Raw genomic sequence first — 12,616 nt, forward strand, 5'->3', positions numbered from 1 at the left:
TTTTTTTGAGATGGAGTCTCACTCTGTTGTGCAGGCTGGAGTACAGTGGCACCATCTCAGCTCACTGCAATCTCCACCTCCCAGGTTCAAGCAATTCTCGTGCCTTAGCCTCCCAAGGAGCTGAGATTACAGGCACATGCCACCATACCCAGCTAATTCTAATTTTTGTATTTTCAGTAGAGACGGGGTTTCGCCATGTTGGCCAGGCTGGTCTCGAACCCGTGACCTCAGGTGATCCACCCACCTCAGCCTCCCAAAGTGCTGGGATTACAAGCATGAGCCACCGCACCCAGCCAGAAATGTATTCTTAAGATTTGTGGCTGGGTGCGGTGGCTCACGCCTGTAATTCCAGCACTTTGGGAGCCCGAGGCGGGTGGATCACCTGAGGTCAGGAGTTCGAGACCAGCCAGCGAGCCAGTCAGCTCCAGGGGAACAGAACTCCTACATCCTCCCTGCTGGGGCCTCAAGGTCAGGAATGCTAGTGATCGGGATCTCAGGCATATTGATCTAGTTTGTTTTCAAGTGATAGAAATCCAAAGCAAATAGGCATATGCAAAATCAGAGCCATTTATTGGGAGAATGCTGGTGTGCTTATGGAACATAGCCTTGGGAAGTGCAGGGAGGGCCTCAGAGACAAGTGGGCCCTTGGACACTTTCTCCCCTCTCTGCTTCTCCTAGTTTTATCAGATCAGCTTTCTCCCCATAATGGGGGATGTGGCTGCCATTAGTTCCTGAGCCTCATGCTAGAAAACCTGTATCCTGCGTCAGTCCAGTCCAGCAAATCTGAGGGAAAGGCTCTGATTGGCCCATTTTGAGTACAATGCCGGTCCCTAGACTTATCAACTGTGGCCATGAGCGTATGACCAATAACACCCAATGAAATTACATAGTGGTTAGAAAGCAGAAAGGAACAGGTCTCCAAAAGAAGGTGTTGTTCCCAGAAGAAAAGGGGGTGCTGGGCAGGGAAGACAATATCACAGATGTCACGGTGGTGGGACAGAGAGGGAAAGAACTAAGTCCATGAAGCCTGGCCTGTGTCTCTTCTAATTAAACATAACTTTCTCAGTCCCTGTTGTCCAGTAATCCAGAGACAAGGTCAGCAGGATCCTACCTTTGCGATCCAACTAACTCAGCAAATGGTGGGAGGGACACCAGAGAAACATCAGGTCCTGTCTCAAGCCAGGACCCTCAACCCTGTCAACAGGACAGTCCAAGACAGTGGTGGAAGCTCACCAGGCTGGGCCCCCACAAACCAGTCCTGATGCCACAACTAACGCAGGCTGGGCCTCAGTGTCCTCCTCTGTAAAATGACAGCCATTGAGCTACCTGATTAGAGAGACAACAATTGAGTTCCTGAATGCCAAACAGCTTGGATTTAAATCTCAGCTCTAGGCCTGGCATGGTGCCTCACACTTGTAATCCTAGCACTTTGGGAGGCCGAGGCGGGTGGATGGCTTGAGCCCAAAAGTTTGAGACCAGCCTAGGCAACATGGCAAAACCTCACCTCTACAAAAAATACCAAAAAATTAGCCAGTCATGGTGACGTGCACCTGTAGTCTCAGCTACTCAGCAGGCTGAGGTGGGAGGACCATTTGAGCCCAGGAGGTCGAGGCTGCAGTGTGCACTCCAGTCTGGGCAACAGAGAGACCCTGTCTCAAAACTCAATCAATCCATCAAACTTAGCTCTACCCTTAGCAGCTTTTTGGTCTTGGAAACTTTTAAAAAATTTTTACTTGTTATTGGCCGGGCACGGTGGCTCATGCCTGTAATCCCAGCACTTTGGGAGGCTGAGGTGGGCAGATCACGAGGCCAGGAGATTGAGACCATCCTGGCCAACATGGTGAAATCCCGTCTCTACTAAAAATACAAAAATTAGCTGGGCATGGTGGCACATGCCTGTAATCCCAGATACTCAGGAGGCTGAGGCAAGAGAACCCCTTGAACCAGGGAGTCGGAGGTTGCAGTGAGCTGAGATCATGCCACTACGCTCCAGCCTAGCAACAGAGCGAGACTCTGTCTCAAAAAATAAAATAAAATAAAATAAATTTTTACTTGTTATTTTGAAAAGAATTTTAAATTTACAGGATATTTGCAGGAGTAAGCCAAATAACTCCTGTATACCCTTAACCCAGATTCTGCAATTTCTACCATGTTGCTGCACTTATTTAGTCATTCTTTCTCTCATTTTTTTCTGAGCCATTTGAGAGTACATTGCATATATCATGTCCCTTTACCCTTCACAGTTCAGTGTATTTCCTAAGAGCGGGGACTTTCTCTTACATAACTGCAGTGCAGTTATTAAATTCAGTAGATTTATTATTGATAATGATACCTTCTCATTGACAGTACATATTCCAAATGTGGCCAGTTGTCTTGGCATCCCTCCAGCTTTTTTTTCTCCCCCTCCAATACTGTATCCAGGCTAGGATCAAGGACTGCATTGAGTTTTCATGTCATGATATTGGAATGCTCATACACTACGGGTGGGAATGTGAAATGGTGTGGCTACTTGGGAAAACAGTCTGACCGTTCCTCAAAAAGGTAAATACAGAGTTTCCACATGACTCCAGCAATTCCACTCCTGGGTATATACCCAACCGAAATGAAAACATGTCCACATAAAAACTTGTGTACAAATGTTCACAGCAGCATTATTGATAATAGTCAAAAGGTGAAAACTACCTAAATCTCCAACAATGATGAGTGAACGAACAAAATGTGGCATAGCCATACAATGGATTACTGTTTGGCCATAGAAAGGCCATAGAAAATACTGACACATGCTGCAACGTGGATGAAACTGGAAAACGTGTGAAGTGCAGAGAGCCAATCACAGAAGACCACACATTGTATGATTCCATTTACATAAGATGTTCAGAACAGCCAAATCCATAAAGACACAAAGTAGATCAGTGATTGCTCAAACCTGGGACAGAGCACACACACGCGCACACGCGCGTGTGTGTGCGTGTGCAATAATAGGGAGGTGACAGCTGGAGTGGATGGGTTTCATTGTGAGGTAATGGAAATACTGTACAAGTGACCTGGTGATGGTTGCCAGCTCTGTGAATGTGCTAAAAAGCCCTGAACTGTATGCTTTAGGTGTGTGAATTGTATGGTATGGTATGTGAATAACCTTGATACAGGTGTGATTAAAAACAACAACAGAAATCAGCTAGAGGTGCATGGTGGCTGCCCTTAGACCTGGCCCATGCACTTGTTTGCCACAGTCTCCACCATGCCCTGTTACTCCCCGACACTGCACCTAGGGGCCAGGTCCATTTAGCGCAGCACTTCCAGCTGTGTTCCTCACACCCTGCTGCTTCCCCTCACCGACTTCACACCTGTCCTGCCCCAGAGGAAGTTAATTTGGTGATGGCCTATGTGAAGACAGTCAGTAGGTGGTTCCCACATGGAATCCCAGCACTTTGGGAGGCCAAGGCGGGAGGATCACTTGAGCCCAGGGGTTCAAGACCAGCCTGGGCAACATGGCGAAATCCTGTCTCTATAAAAAATACAAAACATTAGCCAGGCATAGTGGCATGAGCCTGTAGTCCCAGCTTCTCAGGAGGCTGAGGTGGGAGAATCACTGGAGCCTGGGAGGTTGAGGCTGCAGTTAGCTATGATCGTGCCACTGCATTCCAGCCTGGGTGACAGAGCAAGACCCTGTCTCATTAAAAAAAAAAAGGAAAGCAAGGGTGAGTCAATGACAAGAAGGTGTGCAGTGTGGGTGACAAAAACAAGGGGGGATTCCCCAAGGGGGAGCAGCTTGAGGGGAGCAGAGACTTCAAGGGGAGGAAGCCTGAGTGACTCAGCAATCATTGGGGGACATCAGGGCAGCGGGAGGAAGTACAGGCCGGGTGCGGTGGCTCACGCCTGTAATCCCAGCACTTTGGGAGGCTGAGGCAGGCAGATTACTTGAGGTCAAAAGTTCGAGACCAGCCTGGCCAACATGGTGAAACCCCATCTCTACTAAAAATACAAAAAATGAGCTGGGCGTGGTAGTGCATGCCTGTAATTCCAGCTACTCAGGAGTCTGAGGCAGGAGAATAGCTTGGCTCCAGGAGGTGGAAGTTGCAGTGAGCCAAGATCACACCACTGCACTCCAGCCTGCATGACAGAGTGAGACTCTGTCTCGAAAAAAAAAAAAGAAGGAAGGAGTGCAGGATCCTGGGCGGAACATGTCGGGGTATTCAGGCAACAGGCAGGTGGCCATGACACCCCCCTATTCCCCACCAAGGGATTCCTGGTGCCAGTGAGGGCTGAGCCATCAGGGACAGGGACAGGTGCACCCCTTCAGTGGCCATCTCCCTCCAGGCCGGCCTCCCCAGTGCTTCCCCCATGGGCCCCAGCCTCTTCCAAAGCTTGCACCCCAGGAGACAATAGAAACACCTCATCCTGGCATTTAGGGACCCTGGTAATCTGGCCCCACCTTATCCTTCCAGCCTGTACCTGCTGCCTCCGCCTTATTCAAGACCTAAGTTTCTTGGTGGCTGTGCCCCCCATGGGGTGGCTGTCATCCAGGCAGGGGTATTCCTGGAGAGCCCTTCCCTTCCCTACCTCCAATGCACCTACAGGACCCCTACTCTTAATAGCAGCACCTCTGCCTGGGGCTCCCTGAGAGGCTGGGGTGGGAGAGGGGTGGTCCAGCAGGCAGTAATCAATGTCCCCAAATGGTGGCAAGTGTGTGTGAGTATGTGTGCAGGTATCTGTGTGTGTGTGTGTGTGTGTGTATGTGTGTGTGTTTCTGTTTGTGTTTGTGTGTGTGTGTGGTGGGAGTTTCTGCACCATGACAGGAGGAAAGCACAAGCGGTTCTGGGATCCAGGGCAGAAGGGGCTCCTCTGTGTCCAGGGCTCAGGGATGCTCCCCAGAGTACCAGATATCTCAGCTAGGACTGAAGGGATAGGAAGTCACTCAGTGCAGGAGAGTAAGGGGGGAACTCTAGGCAGTGGGGACTGTGTGTAGGAAACGTGACGGTGTGGAAAATAAAAAGTTCCTCTTCAAAGTTTCCCTTCTTGTTAAAGAATGAATAATAAATGTTAAAAATAATAGTTTCTTTTAAAGACTAACTTCCTCTTCCTTCCTTATTTGGAAATGTTATTACTTTTCTAAGACCTTTTGCAAGCAACTTCCTCTTTTCCTTTTTTTCTCCATTGCCTTTACCTATTTAGGAAAGTTTTAAGTTGTTAGCCAATTGAGTTTAGCTTAGACTGTGAGGTCCGGCTCCAAGCAACAAAGAGAGGACACAGCAGTAAAGACCCAGTGTGTAAGGGATAAATATTCCTGCCTTTCTTTATTCATCGTGCTCTTGTGGCAAAATTGCTGATGGGCAGCATCCTTTCTGCAGAAAGTAAAATTGCCTTGCTGAGAAAACTTTTTGTCTGAATGCTAATTTTTCCTTGTGGCACCAAGGAACAAGCATTTTGTTTTCAAGAATCACGTGACCCACCCGGGCACATGGGGTGGTCTGAAAGGCAGGGCTGTGGGGCTGCCCAGGTGAGCCCTGGTGGACAAGGAGAAGGGCTTCCCTCTGAAGCTCTCAGGACCACCAGGTGGGTGGTGGAGCCCAGAGGTGGCTTTCCCTTGGATCCCTTTGGGAGCCTGAATGGAGGGGTGTGGGTGGGGGAGGCTGGAGGCAGTGAGGCTGGTGTGGTGGCAAAGTTCAGTTGAGCCCACTCCCAGGTCAGGAGCAGAGTCAGGGTTTGAAGGCTGTGGCCCAGCAAGGGGGCTCAGAACTATTCCACAGTGCCCATGGCCCTCAGAATACAGGCTCAGCTTCTGTCCTGGGACTTGAGCTCTCCCAGCCTGGCCCCAGTCCCACCTTCAGACTAGCACATCACTCCAGCAAGCCACCCTCGGTCATCCCTGTGCTTTTGCAGAGGCTACCCTCCTGCCCTTGTCCCTACTTACTTAGGCGACCTCTCCTCACACTGCAGGGCTCAGCACACTGGCCTCCAGAAAGCCTTGCTTCATCCCCCACCCAGCACTGACCTGCAGGCCATTGGGGTTGTCGGTTAAAGGACCAAAGTCCGGACAGGAGGAAGAGGTTTTGACATCTAGTGCATAGCAGGGTGACCAGAGTCAATGAGAATGTGTTGCATTTTGCAAAACAACTGACAGAGTCTGTATCAAATATCTGTCTGCATTTAGACTGGAGAGGACGAACGCCCTTTTGTCCAAGAACATGGAAACCTGACAGTGGACGCCAACAGCTGTGGAGAGAAGCCGGACGAGATGCTCACGCTGCCGTGTGCCCAGCAATCCTGCTTTATCTTTTTAAATAAAGGTAATTCCTGATAACACTACCGTTTCTTGCAAATCTTGTAGTAGCATTGGAAAGGTGGCAGATGAGTCACAGGCAATCTGCTGCTTTGTGCCCTCCCTGCACAGAACGGGGGCTGTGCACACCCTAGTTTAGGCAGTATGCAGTCATGTGATCCTCTCAGTTACTCAGAAAAACTGAAAGGAAAAGAGACCTCAGAGAAGTATCAGGATGACCCCACCCGCAGAAAATCATTACCAGTGGCTCTGACGGGCTGAGGCTCTGAGCGGGTGCAGGGGCAGAGTCCCACACATTGCGCATGGCCTCTCCACACTCACACTGCTGGTGAACATTTTCAGAAGGACCAACGGCCCCTTCAGGTTTCGTCTGACTGTGTTAATCATGCTGAGAGGTCTCCAGGAGGATCCTGAAGTCCTGGGAACCAGACTGTGCTGGGGTCAGAGTGGCATGGGGTCAGAGTAGCTCCCATCAGGGAGCTTCCACATGTGTTACTAAGAAGTTTGAGGGAGGTCCAGAAGGCCCTGCCCTTGTGCATGGCCGGTGGCTCAGTGTGCACAGCCTAGCACATGCGGTGACCCTGCCCACTACTGATGGTGGCCAGGGACTGTCCTGGAGTTCCACTGGTCAAATAAGATTCTCCTTCCTCAATAAAGAGCAGGACCAGGAAGCAAGAAGTGACCTGGGGAGAGGGTGGGAGTGCTGTGGGGCTCCTTGTCTCCCCAATGTGCTGTTGTCCATAAAATCCACTTTGGGGTTTAGGGTCCCCCAGGTGTGAATACTGAAAAAAGAAGGAAAGAAAGAAAGAAAGAAGGAAGGAAGGAAGGAAGGAAAAGAAAGAGAGAGAAAGAGAGAGAGAGAGGGAGGGAGGGAGGGAAAGAAACAGAGAGAGAAAGAAAATAAAAGAAAGGAAAAGGAAAGAGAAGGAAAGGAAGGTAAGGAAAAGGGAAAGGGGGTAAGGAGGAAAGGCAGAAAAGAAGCTGATCTTTCTCTTTCCTTCTTTCTTTCCTTTCTTCCTCCCTCCCTCCCTCCCTCTCTCCTTCCTTCCTTCCTTCTCTCTGTCTCTCTCCTTCTCTTTCTCTCTCTCCCTCTCTCTCCCTCTCTCTTAGAACAAGAATTCAAGGGGAGCGCCACGAAGAGAGATTTCACAGAGAAAGTGGATTTAGTATTAAACATGTTACAATTAAGCTAAGAGGCTACAATTAGGACTCTTAGTAATGAGGGGAAATCCGTATGCTTGTTATGTTAAAAATGTAAGTAAGCCAATTACATATTCTAGTACAGTAGATCTGTGCTAGAAAATCAGACCAAATATGAGACCAATTAAGACGAGGCATGACTTTAAACATATAATGGATGATAAATCTAAAAACCCATTTTCACAGGAAACAGTTTGACGCAGGGCTGGTATGGATTCATTGTGTCCAGTTTTATGTCTTGGATCCATAGGGGGAAAGTTATGTAATCATATTAACCTAAATGCTAGTTATTTATTGTACTTTTCTTATTTATTTTACTTTTCTGAATCAGCACACAAAGCATGAAAAGCTTAATTGTATTTACAGAAAATATAAAAATAAAACAATTTAAACAAGCTAGAGTTGACAGAATTTGGACAATAGGTGGGAAAAGGCCATGTAAAGTTGTCAGTGGGGTCTTCACTCATACCACCCCGAACGCGTCCGATCTCGTTGGATACGGTTGTCAGAGGCTATGGGACTTAGGAGTGGTACGCAGATGTCATTTCCCTGTGATGGCTCCTGAAATAGAGCTGAGAAGACAGGTACAGAGTTATAAAGGTGACCTCTCAGTGAAGTTCACTACAGGAGGTGAGAAACAGTTACAATGAGTGTAGCCAGGGCATGGTACAAGTGAGCTAATTCCTCAACTTTTATGAAATTATAAATCTAGAAGTAGGGGGCTTACTCATATTTAGAGTTTTGAATAACTGCCAGAAAAATTAAAAACAGAAATGATTGAAAATATTTAGTGTGTTTCAGCCGGGCGTGGTGGCTCACACCTGTAATCCTAGCACTTTGGGAGGCCGAAGCGGGTGGATTGCCTGAGCTCAGGAGTTCGAGACCAGCCTGGGCAACACGGTGAAACCTCGTCTCTACTAAAACACAAATAATTAGCTGGGCGTAGCAGCATGCGCCCGTAGTCCCAGCTACTCGGGAGGCTGAGGCAGGAGAATGGCTTCAACCCATGAGGCGGTGGTTTCAGTGAGCTGAGATCGTGCCACTGCATTCCAGCCTGGACAAGAGAGTAAGACCCTGTCTCAAAAAAAAAAAAAAAAAAAAATTTAGTATGTTTCACGGAATGGGTGCTTCACATGGGTGCTGGGTGAGTCCTCCTGGGGAGGTGGTGTTGGAGCAGAGCCCTGCAGGAAGCGTGGGAGTTAGCCCCGTGGCGGTGCTCTGGGAACAGTGAGGGCTGCTTTCCTCCCACGGCCAAGTGCAGGGTGTGTTTCCGGTCAGCAAGGAGTGACGTTGGTCCAGGAGGAGCCAGCGGGAGAGCAATAAGAAACAAGGTTAGGAGAGCGGCTGGGGGCCAGCCTTTGGGTTTTATTCTGCATGTGATGGAAAACAACGGAAGGTGAGTGGGCTGGAGAGACACAGGATGTGGCTGCTGATGGCAGAACAGGGAGAAGACGGCTGGGTGCAGTGGCTCACGCCTATAATCTCAGCGCTCTCGGAGGCCGAGGCAGGCGGATTGCTTGAGCCAGGAGTCCAAGAACAGCCTGGGTAACATGGCAAAACCCCACCTCTACTAAAAATACAAAAAAATTAGCCGGGTGTGGTGGTGCACGCCTGTAGTCCTGGCTACTCAGAAGGCTGTGAGACAGGAGGATCACTTGAGCCCCGGAGGTGGAGGCTGCAGTGAGCTGAGACAGGTTCTTTCAGATTGGCATACATGTTAAATACAGGTTAGCATCCTAAATCTGAGAAGTGTGAAATCCAAAATGTGCCAAAATTTAAAACTTTTTGAGCACCTACAAAACACTCAGAGGAAATGCTCTATTTGAGCATTTGGGATTTTGTATAGTTAGATTTGGGATGCTCAACTGGTAATTATATATAATACGAATATTCCAAAAAAAATTCAAAACACTTATGGTGTCAATCATTTTTTAGATAAGGGGTACTCAAACTTCATGAATAATTTCCAGCATCAGTGAGGATGTAAGCGTGTGGGGTAATACCCACTCCCCAAAACTCTTCATGAGCATATGGATTAGCATAATTTCTCAGAGGGAATTGGGCAGTATCTATCTAGTATAAAAATTTCATATTCCATGAATCTCTCTCCATTTCTAGTAGTTTGTTATGTAAAATACTTGCACAATTAGAGGAAATATAAGCACAGATTGTCTATACAGCAATGTTCCTCTTTTTTTTTTTTTTGAGATGGAGTTTCACTCTTGTCACCCAGGCTGGAGTGCAATGGCCCGATCTTGGCTCACTGCAATCTCTGCCTCCCAGGTTCAAGCCATTCTCTTGCCTCAGCCTCCCAAGTAGATGGGATTACACGCACCCACCACATGCCCGGCTAATTTTTTGTATTTTTTGTAGAGATGGAGTTTCGCCATGTTGGCCAGGCTGGTCTCGAACTCCTGACCTCAAGTGATCACCCGCCTTGGCCTCCCAAAGTGCTGGGATTACAAGCATGAGCCACTGTGCTCAGCCTGTAGCAATGTTTCTAATAGAATAGAAAGTAGGGACAAACCGGCCTGGTGCAGGGGCGGAGCTTGCAGTGAGCCGAGATCGTGCCACTAAACTCCAGCCTGGGCGACAGAGCGAGACTCTGTCTCAAGAAAAAAAAAAGAAAAAAAAAAAAAAGGAAGTAGTGACAAACCAAATTTCCATCATCAGACAAATAGATACACAAATAATAGTGCACAGGATATTGCGCAGGTTTTAAACATCACAAAAGACCTCTGCTTCTGACTTCCAATGATACCATGCAAGTAGGTAACAGATGCTTTACATTGGGTTTTCACGTGGGAACTCTGTGTCTAGCTTGGTTTCCTGATTTTTCAATGTCACTAAGTGCAGCTTTCGAAAAGCAATTCAATTTATGGCCAAATGAAACTTTAAAATGTGTCTTCCCAAAAGCCAGTTCTACTTGTTTCCTATCAAATGTATCCATTCATCTGCCTGCCCATCGGTCTGTCCCCCCATTAATGGATTTGAGTGCCCTCTACTGAGCTGACAATCAATTCCATAACTTCACTGTTCCCAGTGACATACTAAGTGTTCAGCAAATCATTCTTTTTTTTTTTTTTTTTTTTGAGATGGAGTCTTGCTCTGTCGCCCAGGCTAGAGTACAGTGGTGCAATCTTGGCTCACTGCAATCTCCACCTCCCAGATTCAATCAATTCTCCTGCTTCAGCCTCCCGAGTAGCTGGGATTACAGGTTTACCCCACCACGCCCAGCTAATTTTTGTATTTTTAGTAGAGGCAGGGTTTCGCCATGTTGGCCAGGCTGGTCTCGAACTCCTGACCTCAGGTGATCAGCCCGCCTGAGCCTCCCAAAGTGCTGGGATTACAGGCGTGAGCCACTGTGCCCCGCCAGCAAATCATTCTTGATTGTGATGATGCATTTATCTCCAATTTCTCCCCCAACCTTATTTACTGCTGTTCTCCCCAGTGCACCCACAATCCATCCATGCAGGTTTATTTACTTCCCCAAGCTTCCTGTTTTTACTCCTATTTGTACCTATTCTCCAAGACAAAAAAAGAAAAAAGAGAGAAACCTAGGATTTTAAAACTCTGTTTCAACCTTCCTTCCTTCATGAAGATTTCTCCAACAGCCACTCCCATGGTTCTGTGTATACTCAGTACTTTTAAATAGTAGGTCTGTTTTAGCACTTGAGCTGTACACTAATTGTTATGTTTGTATTAATTCTTCAATTTGGAGGCATGGTCAATGCTTGCTATTCCTTAGGATTGTTTATATCAGTGTTCCTGTGTAAGACTGGCTTATAATTTTTATTATACTTAATATTTGTTTGGTTTTGGTATTAAGATCATAGTGTTCTCGTAGAATTTATTGGAAAACAGCCCCTTATGTCAAAGTAGCCCCTTATGTCAATTTTATGGGAGTATTTCTTAAAAATTAGAATGAGTTTGGCATTTAGTCAATAATATCATCAGGGCCGTGTGTGTGTGTGTGTGTGTGTGTATGTGTGTCAGAGACACAGAGAGACAGAGGCACAGAGGCACTTCTTAACTAATGATCAAATTTATATAGTAGCTATTGAGCTACTCAGGATTTCCATTTCTTCATAAATCAATTTCTTAAAGTTATATTTTTAGGGTATTGTCTACTTGGTACACATTTTCAAATATATTGGCATCAGTTTTTCACAGTATGCACTATTATCTTTTAACATATTTTCTACCTCTATAGTTATGTCTTCCTATTAATTTCAAATATGAGTTTTTATGATTTTTTCTTAGTCTCATTGAAGATTTGTATATGATACTTTTCTCAAAGAACCAATTGTTAGCTCTGTTACTTCTCTCTATCATTATTTTTATTTTCTGTTTCATTCACCTGTTTATCCTTCCATTTATGTTATTTGAGTTTATTCTCATTATATTTTCTAACATGTTGGGTATTAGCTTCATTTTCATCTTTTCTGCTTTTCTAATGTAAATAAAGCACAGATTGCTCTCGATGCTTTGTGTGGCATCTCACAATTTTTAATTTGCATAATTTTTAATCATTTATTAGTATTGTCTAATTTTCATTATGATTTATTAGATATTTGAGTTTAGAAAAATGCTTTTTTTTTTTTTTTTAAAGACAGAGTCTTGCTCTGTCACCCAGGCTGGAGTGCAGTGGTGTAATCTTGGCTCACTGCAACCTCCACTTCCCAGGTTCCAACTATCCTCCCATCTCAACCTCCTAAGTAGCTAGGACTACAGGTGTGAACCACCACCACATCCAGCTAATTTTTTGTAGAGACGAGGTTTTACCATGTTGCCCAGGGTGGTCTTGAACTCCTGAACTCAAAGGGGTCCACCTGCTCAGTCTCCCAAAGTGCCAGGATTAAATGTGTGAGCCACCGTACCCAGCCAGCATCATTACTTCTTGACTCCTGATGTATTTCCTTACCCCAGGCTCCCTTCACTCTACTCCAGCCTGCTCTGCTACACACAAGAGCAGCTACTGAAAGCCAGAGCTTCTTGGGCTGATTCCTCAGGCCCTCCAAGAGCTTGGCCCCACATCCCTTCTGAGGGTCCCACAGCCCAGGTCTACATGTTTGCTTGCCACACCTGACTTCCATGTCTATCTCCTTTTTTATTATTATTTTTTGAGAGGGAGTC

The sequence above is a fragment of the Pongo pygmaeus genome, chromosome 2 (assembly GCF_028885625.2).
Source record: "Pongo pygmaeus isolate AG05252 chromosome 2, NHGRI_mPonPyg2-v2.0_pri, whole genome shotgun sequence".
In the NCBI taxonomy this organism is placed as follows: Eukaryota; Metazoa; Chordata; class Mammalia; order Primates; family Hominidae; genus Pongo; species Pongo pygmaeus.